Below are 11,196 nucleotides of genomic sequence, written 5' to 3' on the forward strand. Positions count from 1 at the left end.
TTTAAATAAATAATTTTCAATCTTAAGCTTTTATTTTCTATATGTCTATTAAACCCACAAAACAAATAGTTATGAGTAAAATAAATACAATTAAATAATATTTTTAGTTTTTTTTTTCAATCATTGGATTGAAAATAACACCATAAAAATATTCTGTTATTTAATTCAAACAAAATTTCACACAAAAAGAACAAACACCTAAAAATAGGCTTGGGAAATTTAGTGAATTTCTTTCATAATTTGAGAGTAATTTCATCAGTCCCTTTCCCCTGTGGCTGTTTATCACAGTTTATTCAGATGATTATTTGTCTTCTTCTTTATAATCTGTCATGTTTTTGGTGAATATTAAGATGGTGAGTTCAGTTTCTGTCTTATGAATGTTCATCTGTGTGTGGCGGACTGGTAAAACGCAAAGCCTTAACCGCATCAAGCACGTTACACGACATTATTCACTGCACAACCAGGATGCGCCACAAAACCTATACATGAACTGCATATCGAGAACCACATATCCACAACCAGACACGAACAATAAGACAGCAAGATCACTACGCATGAAATTCATACAAAGTTTTTGATCTGCAAAAAGTGAATCCTCCAGTTAAAATGCATTTAAATTAATATTTATTTTAAATATTATATTAAAAAACGGATTAATTATTATTTAATTGCATGCATTTGTTTTGTCATTTGTGTGGTCAGCTCCCGGTCAGATGAAATCCAAAGAGAAGCGCTCTCCGCGGTACGATGAGGATGAGCGCGACGGCCGGCGCAGACGCTCACGCAGCCGCAGCAGATCTCGCAGTCCTTCACACGAACGCCGCGCGCGCAGATCAGCGAGCCCCAGAGAGTGAGCACAAACTCTTCAGTCTGACACACAGACACAAAAAGTGTACCAAATACAAAAAATATTTTTTCAAAAAACAAAACAGCACTAATTTTTTAAAATATCTTAAACTTTTTTTTTTATTTAATTGTATATATTTTTTGGACTAATTGGACACACTGATTTATTAAAATATATATAATAATTATTATAATAAAGAAAATAACTATCAATTCTTTTTTTTCCCTTTTTTTTTTATGTATCCATAAACCACCCGGTTAAAGTTAAATAAGCTTTTCAGAATATGTTTTACATTAAAAAAAAAAAAAAAAAAAAATTTTCAAACATGTTTTGTTTCACATTATTAAAAAAAAATTGTGTGTGTTGTCGTCACCCCCCCCCTATTAAACTTTTTATTTTAAACTTCATATTTATTTGGCTGCACAAACTAATTTAGTATAATTGTTTTATTACAGTATATTAAACTTTTTATTTTAAACTTCATATTTATTTGGCTGCACAAACTAATTTAGTATAATTGTTTTATTTCAGTGTTAATTTTTATTTTATTTAATAAATTTGAGTGCTTCTAGTGTTTATTAATATTTTATAAATTATTAAATTAATAATTTATCAAGCTTTTATTTGTATATTTTCAGTTTTAGTTTTTTTAGTAATTTAGTTGTCCTTTTGTCATTTTTATTTTTCAAAATCTATTTTAGTTTTATTTCAGTGTTAATTTTTATTTTATTTAATTAATTTTAGTGCTTCTAGTGTTTATTCATAATTAAAATAAAAAAATTATATAAAAGTTATATTATATAATATATATATAATATGTGTGTGTGTATAATTTAGTTTATTGCCTTAAAATTTCTTGATTCCTTGAGCTCATCAGGATAAACACAAAAACCCCTTATCAAACCAAAACCATGTAAATCCCAAACCCGTGTACTGTTTGTTGTTGTTTGGATTTGTGTGTGTGTTGAACAGAACACCTCTCTCTCGCACAGCAAAAACCGTAAGAGCATAAAAAATAGACGCTGCGTGTTTCTCTTTTTAAAGGTTTATTGCACCAAAAGATTATAATTCATGGTGCTAAAACAATAATGCATGAACAGATGATTTTCCACGGTGGAAACAGACAGTAATCTTTTTATTTTTTCTATTCTATCTACTTGTGTGTGTGTGTGTGTGTGTGTGTGTGTGTGTGGGTGTGTGTGGTGTGTGGTGGTCTAGTGCACCAAATTATAGATACTTTTTTTCCTATGCCAACCAAACCTAATTAGTATATTAACTAAAGATCATGTTCCATGAGATATTTTGTAAATTTCCTACGTAAATTATCAAAACATTAATTTTTGATTAGTAATTTGCACTGGCTAAGGAATTCATTTGAACAAACTTTACAAGATGATTTTCTACTATTTAGATTTTTGTGCACCCTCAGCTTCAGATTTTCAAATGTTGCATCACAGCCAATATTGTCCTCCTAACAAACCACACATCAATGGAGAGATTATTCAGCTTTCAGATGGTGTATAAATCTCAATTTTGAAAAATGTACGCTAGTGACTGGTTTTGTGCTCCAGGGACATATATATATAAAAAGTGTTAGGCTAACCGAGACTTGTCATTTTCACTTAGTTACTTTTGTTAATTTTGATTGCTTCTATTGTTCTTATTTGTAAGTCACTTTGGATAAAAGTGTCTGCTAAATGACTAAATGTAAATCTAGATCACGTGTTTTCTGCTCAGGCACAGGTCACGTGATCACGGCCGCAGACGCCACCGATCGGCCTCGCGTTCTCCGTCACGTGACTCCAAATACAAGTCCAAGACCCGGCGCTCTCGCTCCCGGTCCAGATCGGCTAGTCCTCCACCCAAGAAATACATGCATCCGACGGCCGGCTCGCGTGAGGACGAACCCCGCAGCCGCTCGCGCTCCAGGTCCTGGTCCGGACGCAAGTCTGGAGGCCGCTAGCGCGCGCTCTGCTTTTAAATACTGTATTTACATCGAATCTTTGTGTGTTTAATCATGACTGCTTGTTCTCGTTCTTATTGATATTTGATGTTTGAAAGTTGTTCATTCTTTTGTAAGAAACGTGCTTTGATGCCAGTATAAAGATGGCTTTATTTTTATAGACAAAGACGAGAATAAAACAAAACTGGGATGACTAATTTCTTTCTAAGATTATATAAAAATTTCTTCAAAAGTTATCATGTATTTGAAACTCGATTTGTATTAAGTCTCGATCGTAGCTGATGTGTTAAAGATGAGTGTTAAGTTTTTCTTCAAAATTTTAGCATGTTTTGAAACTCGACTTTTTGTAATTAAGTCTCGCTCGTAGTCAGTGGTTTATATGAAAGACGTAGTATTGTTGTCTATTGCCAAAAAATTACCTTTTTGGTCAACCGCGTGATTTAAAATCTTTCAAATCTGCTTTGAACATTGATGCATTTTGTTGACTCTACAGTAAAAAAAAATCCACTTGTGATGAAAAAAATTAGAATGAAATAATCATTTAAAACAACTTCAACATCATTGATTCATCAAAATAAACATATTAAAACATCACTAATACATTCTAAAATAATAAAGAACATCTACTAAAAAAATTCAAAAAAAAAATCTTGATCTGTCACAAATGCACTGAACTAATTTTGTATTTGTTAACAAAGGTTGATGCTTTAATGTTACCAAGACCTTGTTGCAAAGTATTACTTTTACTACATTTCAATTAAAAAGGAATTTGTTACTAGATATTTCTACATTAAAGGTAACTTTAGGCTTAAGTCTGCTGGTGGCGTCATTTGAGCTGACAGAATGAAGCCCCCAGCTGTTTCTGCAGGTGTTTTCTTTGACATTTTCTTGCACAGTTGACAAAACATCCCCGTCATAAACCACCATCATCTGTGTTGCTCCGTCACATCAGGACTGGGGCTTTATAAACTGCATACTAAACTCCATAATCGATATCAGACGCAGTGTTTTTTAATGTATGTTTCAACCAGCAGTAAACTTGTACCGAGGTTGCATGTTTCTATTTCCAATTTAATCCAGTTTTGCATACAAATGTCTGAACAAACAAACAATCAATCTCTACAAACAATTAATTAATCACACACAAACTAAAAATAAAACGCCAAAATAATCAAACTCTTTACAATATAAATAAAATATCAATAAAGTAAATGTAAATTGAGTTTTAATGCAGCGCATGCAATACACTGCACTATGCAAAACAACGAGATATTAGAACACTAAACAAGCAAATTAATTGTCAATTCAATACTTAAAAAAGTCATCAAAACATAAACTAAAATAGATATCAAAATACAAATAAAATAAAAATCATATGCACAGCAAAATGAAACATCTAACTAAAAACATACACTAAATTATTTTTTAAAGTGACAAACTTACATAAAGTGGAACGGGACAGCCTTTTTTCAGGCTGTATTTAACTATAAACACATACACTAAATGGGTTTAAAAAAATGCTACAAATTTGCCTTTTAAAACAAATGGCCAAACATAGTACAAAAGGGGGGGGGGGGGGGGGGGGGGGGGGGGGGGGGGGGGGGGGGGGGGGTAGTATTAAAATTAAGACATAGTGGGACATTCAATACACTGTAAAAATAAATCATTAATAAAAATACTTAACAAAACAAAATAAACAAATCAATACACTGTTACACTAATGCATGTAGAAGTATTCGTAACACTTTAACGTTAACAAATTAATCTTTATTGTAACTATTTTAGTAAACAAAATACTTTTTATTAATTTTAAAATTCAACATTTAAAAGTAAAAAATATCAAATTAAAAAATTACATAATCAACCATTAGAACAAAAACACTATTAACAAAAACAAAAAAATCAAATAAAAAAAAATTCTGTAAAAATATATTGTTAATTGATTGTTAGTTCATGCATAAACTGAGACTATAGTTAAGTGTTACTGAAGAACTCAAGAAGAAGCAGGACAACACTAGTTTGCATCCAAGTTTATTTTTGAAATTCCCTACTCCCTCTATACAAGAAAAAATGACTTTCCACAAAGGCAGCAGTGAACTCTCAGTGATAGTAATATTTATGTTTAGGGCAGGAAAAAAAAATCATAGATCACAGTGTACGCTTACTTTTTCTTTAAATAATTCCTGCGGTCATCTTTGGCTGGGTTTGGCGGACAGTTTACAGTCAGGCCAAAGTCACGGGAAGTTACAGTTCAAGCCAATAGAGCTGCAGGCTTCAACTTTACAAAAGCCAATGCAGGAATGTTGCGTTATACTCGGATAACGGCCGTCCAACGTTTGCAACGCAGACCAAAAAAAAAAAAAACAATGCCACGCAACAAAACCACAATAACATAAAAAAAAATAGAAAAAAAAAAAAATAAACAAAAAAAAAACTAAAAAAATAAAAACACACAACGATTAAACAGGTTTCGCTCGTCTACACAAAACCGAAGTTCTTGGTCTTGATGGCTAGTAAAAGTTTCTGTTTGAGAATCTGTTTGGAAGAGTACAGTGGCACGTAGAGGCGAGAGATGCAGGTGTTGGCGGTGGGCAGGTGCTGGTCATCCGGCGGCCGGATGGTGATGGAGGGCATGGGCTGGAAGCCTCTTCTTCACTGGCAAAACAAAGGACGGGCTGGACGTCCAGAAGTACACCTGTGGGCGGCACGCAGCAGTGCGTTAACATCTGCTGTAGGTTTACATGAATTCATATCGAGTTGAGGAAAAGGAAGAAATGTTCTACCAGGTCCTGGCGCTCCGTCATGCTCATCTTCTCAAATAAAAACCACATCACATCAAGCAGAGCACGCTAACCTCGGACACTTCTGAACAAATGCATCAGATTTATTTGTGACCCTGGAGCACAAAACCAGTCGTAAGTGTCAATTATGAAACAAAATGCCTCCGATTTCTATTGTGACCCTGGCGCCACAAAACCAGTCGTAGTTGTCAATTTGTAATGAGGTTTTATTTGTTACACATCTCTGAAATTAGATAATCTTTCCATTGATGTTATGGTTTGTTAGGATGGGACAATATGCGGCCCACTGTTCTCTGAGATACACACTATTTGAAAAATCTGGAATCTGCCTGTGTGCAAAAAAAATCTAAATATAGAGCAAATCATCTTTAAAGTTGTTCAAATGAAGTTTCTAGCCATGCCTACTACGTAATCAAAACTGACGTTTTTGACAGTATTTACGGTAGGAAATGTCACAAAATATCTTCATGGAACATGATCTTTCTTTAATATCCTAATGATTTTTGGCATAACAACGAAAAATCTATAATTTTGACCCATACAATGTATTTTTGGCTCATTGCTACAGATGAAGGAAGTTTGGTGTTCCAAAAGCTGCTAAAAACGCCAATTTTGAAAACAAAAAACGGAGTTACCGCCAAAAAAAAGATCCCCATTGCTCTCTATTCAAAGTATCGAATAATCAGTTTTTAACACAACTGATCTCCGCCGTTTTCGGTTGCACTGTTTCTTCCCTTTTTTCTAAACCAGAGACAAACGCCAGTCCTGTGTTTTCCGCAAAAGCCCCTACAGTTTCCATTCGACCAATCACCGCTCACCATTCCATGACGCAAACTGTCAGGGGGCACCCTGTCCGTAGAGCCGGCTAAACACTCGCCTCAGACTTTAAGTTTGAGTTTTTATATAGCATACTAAAATGAATAATTTTGTGCGTATTGAAGCCGCCAGTGTCGTGTCGTCTGTGGAAAAGAGCGGAAGCCGTCAAAAGACAACCACGAAAGGGAAGTCAGACTTTTAAGTTTGATATAGCTACTAAAATGAAAACTTTGATGGTATGAGCAGCCAGTGGTGTGTCGTTCGGTGGGGAAGAACGGAAGCCCGTCAAAAGACAACCACGAAAGGGAAGTCAGAAAGAGAGTCGAAATCAGGCGGTGGCAAAAATGGCACTTCACAATGGCACTGAATTGTAGTTGTCCATTCACAATGGCACTGAATTGTAGTTGTCCATAATAAATAGATAAATAGCTAGATAAATAAATTAAATAGATAAATAGATAGATAAATAGATTAGATAGATAAAATAAATAAATAGGGATAAAGAAAATAACATGCACTACAACATGATTAATGTATTTCAGATATCTGTGTTCCCCTATAAGAAATTTGTTCAAGTTGGCCATTGTTATGTAAACGACTGGCATGGTTGCTTATAGCCTAGTTATGTTGCCAATCCAACCACAGTTGTATTGTTTCTGTAAAGTTCTATTATTTTGCACAGACTATTGTTTAGGTTTTTTAATTGGCACAGAAAGATGGTTTTTATGAAAATGTTTTTATGAAGCATTGTGATGGATGTATTTTTAAGAAATCTGTTGTCCAAGTTTGGGACTTGTATAGAAACTTACTATTTAATACTATTTAACTTCATAATTGTTACAGTTCTCGTAACATTGTTGTGAACATTTAATGAATGTAGTGTACAGAATACAAGATGAATGCACAGAAAACAATATTTTGCTTAATGTTCCGTATGAGTTCACGGATGAATTTGAAATGTTGCTTTAACAGCATTAATATCAGACTGCAATGAATGCAATCTGAAAAAGGCAGCGAAGATGAATGTACTTTTAAAAATAGGTTAATGGTTTAATCTAAGTTGATGTTGTTTCAAGGTTTTGGGTTTGTCATATATATAGAAACTTTCCTTGTTATTTATTGTTAGACTGTCTACGATGCAATCTGAAAAAGGCAGCGAAGATGAATGTACTTGTAAGAATTGGTTCATGGTGTAATATGAGTGTGTTGTTCATGTTTGGGTTTGTCATGCATTTGGGGACCTTTCCGTGTATTTATTGTTATGTCTATTTACTTTAAGACAGAAACGTGGTTTTTGTTGATGAAGGATTTGTAGCATTTTGGGGGGAAACAAACATGTTATGGTTGTATTGCATTTTGGAAGGTTGAAAAACTGTCTTGTTGTTTTAATAATGGTTTCAAATCAAAAATATGGGATTTGATGTTTTTATGTTATTACAAAACTTTCATCACAGGATTATATACAGTTTGAAACAGAACGAACATAACCAGTTTTCATACAAACAGTTCTTTGGGAAAGAAAATGCTTTTTTCTCAAATTAATAGCGTTTAGCGAATCCAAAATCCAAAAACATAAAACATACACCAAAGACTAAACTCAAGATTCATGCTCCAACAAATCAAAACATTTCATGCCATTTGAGCAGAACATGTTATTTTCATGGAGTAATACGAATTACAAAAATATTTACAAAATTATACACAATAATTACATGGTTATACATATACACACACACACACATATATTATATTATATTATATTATAATATATATATATATTATATTATATTAATTCCCTTACAACAATATAAAAAATACAGCAATTATATAAGCTCTTTTGTTTTGATATTTGATGGGAAACTTGGGAAATTTATTAAAATGTCCATTAAATAATTTTTTAGATGAAAACAGGATATTCCACTAAAATGTGCTGTATATTTAAGTTAAAATAGTTTCAATCCACAGTTGCAATTTATGTGTGAAATATTGGAGCATCATATTAAATATCTGCAACTAAAGCTCAGTTTCCATCCCCAGTGTTGAACACTATTTTGATTTTTTTTAATATATATTTTGAATTAGTTTTTAATTTTTGTATTTTCTGTTTTCATTTTAATTTTTTAAAGTTTCAGCAATTTTGTGTGCTTCTGTCATTTTTATTAATTACCTTTAAAAAACAATAATCAATCTAAACTACATTAATAAAACAAATTAAAATAAATTAAAATATTAAATATAAACAAATCAAAACAACAAATAGAAATATTGCTTGGCAACTAGCTGAAAAAAAATTCTTTCAGATTTTCAAGTGGTTTTGGTTTTAGTTTTCAATTCCTCAGAAAACAAGACTTGATATCTTCATTTTGCATTTCAAGTAAATGTATCTTGATTTAAACTCATCATGCAACTTTGTGATGTACATCCGAGTGAAACGGCTTCTGGAATGTAGGGCGGGATTTCACCCTTTGCCGGAGTTTGATTGACAGGTGATCGGACCAATCATAACACTGAATCCGCCGTTTTGTTCGACTAACGTCAGTGGACTATAGTGTCCTGTCATCTTTTCACGGTTGAGACGACATAACTCAAATGTTCATTCATGTTTATTTCATGCTATAACTAGTAGTAAAGAGGAAGAGATGATCGGTTCACGTGCCGCTTGAACAGAGGTGTTAAGTGTTGTGATTGGTCAGATCGCCTGTCAATCAAACGCCCGGTGAAGGGTGCTAAAAGCCTGGCCACCGGACAGCTTGGAGTTGTGACTTACTGCAATTTTGAAAAGATTAAACAATGTTTTAATTATCACAAACGGAAAAAAAACCGTGAATACAAACTTGTTCCTAAACAGTAAACATCACAGTGTCGCAAACATTGCGTGACCTTCAGCGATCTTATGAAAGGGGGAATTTTGAGCTACTGAAAGAAAGAGTGCGATCCTCCTGAAGGGGTGAGGTGAAAAGGAGGATGAAATATGGATGAACGATAGGTAACTTGCAGAGTCAGACAGCCCGTTGGAACAGCACGACCTGAAACAGTCCTCGGCCGTCAGGTCCTCCAGAGCGTTCTTCGGAAGCACATCCAGAAGACCCTTCCGCATGGCCTGCAAAACAACAACATCACTTACATTTCTGCATTTCTCTCTATTTTTGGCACAACCTCAGAAAGCAAGGGCACAGGTCCTTTTAGTGAACAACAAGAGCGTGTGTCTCAAAAACTAAATTAAAACAAAAACTAAAACAAAATATTACTAATGCACCTCTATTCAAAGCATAAGATAACATTACTATCTGTGAAAAAAAGTGCATAATCTTTAAAATAATGTTTATAAACCAATAATTAAGTTGCTTAAACAACTATAAATAAAACAGCATCATGTATGCATGCATAGTTTAAAACAAAGGACGAAGATGATACACACAGAGTACCTTTTCATTTAAAAAACACGAGTTGAAGTGGGGATGGGAAAACACAGCCATAAAGTCTTGAGATGTGGTTTTAATTAATTTTAAATCGGTTCTAACCATGCAGCAGCTCTTTGTGCAAGAAGCAGAAGTGCAACGGTGTGATAGACGTACATCCTAGGAAAACGTGTTGTGAAATATGCATTCTGTTGGGGAACGGCTGGTTTCAGTTTTGATGTCAACAAAACATCCCCACATATATTCTCTCTTTTCAAAATTCTATATTCTTCGACTGGATATAGGTTAACAAAAACATTCAAATGCAATGACACTTACATCGTCATCGCATCTCGTGCGTCACTGATAAGGCTGCCTATTTAATGCACACCTAAAATTTGTGGATTTTTATTTTAAATTCGACTAAATTGACAGCCCTATAGGAAATGCATGCTTTGAAAAACTATTCAGCTTGAATGCAATGGAAGCCGCGTTGGATAACAGCATCTGCCAGATGCATAAATGTAAATGTGCATGCTGTGAAATAAGCTCTAACAGTCCAGATAATCACAGTCTAGCTCTCGGAGATGTTAAGAAGGAAAAGTGCACTCACATGCAGAGGCTGTTCTGCCACCACCAGCATGCGGTGCTCCGCGTATCTCCTGACGTACTCGTAAACGCAGCAGGAAACCTTCAGTCATGTGCACACACCCAGCCCAAAAGCTCCACCCAAAGATAGAACGCAGCCGTTACCTGTCCGGATCCCTCCTCCTTGCAGAGGTCGATGGCGAAGGCCAGGTCCAAGCCGTTCTGTTTGTTTTCACACCTGCGGATGCCCTCCTTCCTTGAAGAGTCTGTGATGGCGAAGGCCAGGTTCCATAGCCTGCAAAACCCCCGCCTCAGCTCGCGGTCTGAGAGAGGATCAGCTGCGCAGCTCTGTACAACTATGCACGCGTTCGTAAGCCCGCAAAGTCGTGCCAGGTGACTGCCGTATATGACCACGCAGAGAAGATGAACCACAAGAATCAGTATCACTTCCCTACGTGATACGGAGAACACAGAATCCAGTCATAAAGATTACATTTACAGTACATAAAAAAAAAAAAAAAAAAAAAAAAAAAAAAAATGGAATTTTCTGTAGTATTCGTTATTTTTGATTTTTAAAATGTCAAATTGTATGCCTTCATTTAATTACAACCATTTTTGATAGGTTTGTATTAAATTATAAAGTCAGAACAGTTAATCCAGACAACAAATAAAACCATTCAAAGTGATTAAGACATGCTTTTGATTATTAATGAATTATACCATTAAAGCGGAGTACAGCAAAATTAAAATAGAAATGAAAAAGAATTTGGGAAAAAAAAAAAT

General features: G+C 34.4%; 1 pseudogene; it reads right to left on the bottom strand.

The window, feature by feature from the left end:
* Positions 1–5,259: 5,259 nt before the first annotated feature.
* Positions 5,260–11,196, bottom strand: part of LOC109079548 — a 55,075-nt pseudogene continuing 49,138 nt past the window's right edge.

Source organism: Cyprinus carpio, unplaced genomic scaffold, assembly GCF_018340385.1.
Source record: "Cyprinus carpio isolate SPL01 unplaced genomic scaffold, ASM1834038v1 S000006719, whole genome shotgun sequence".
Classification (NCBI taxonomy): domain Eukaryota; kingdom Metazoa; phylum Chordata; class Actinopteri; order Cypriniformes; family Cyprinidae; genus Cyprinus; species Cyprinus carpio.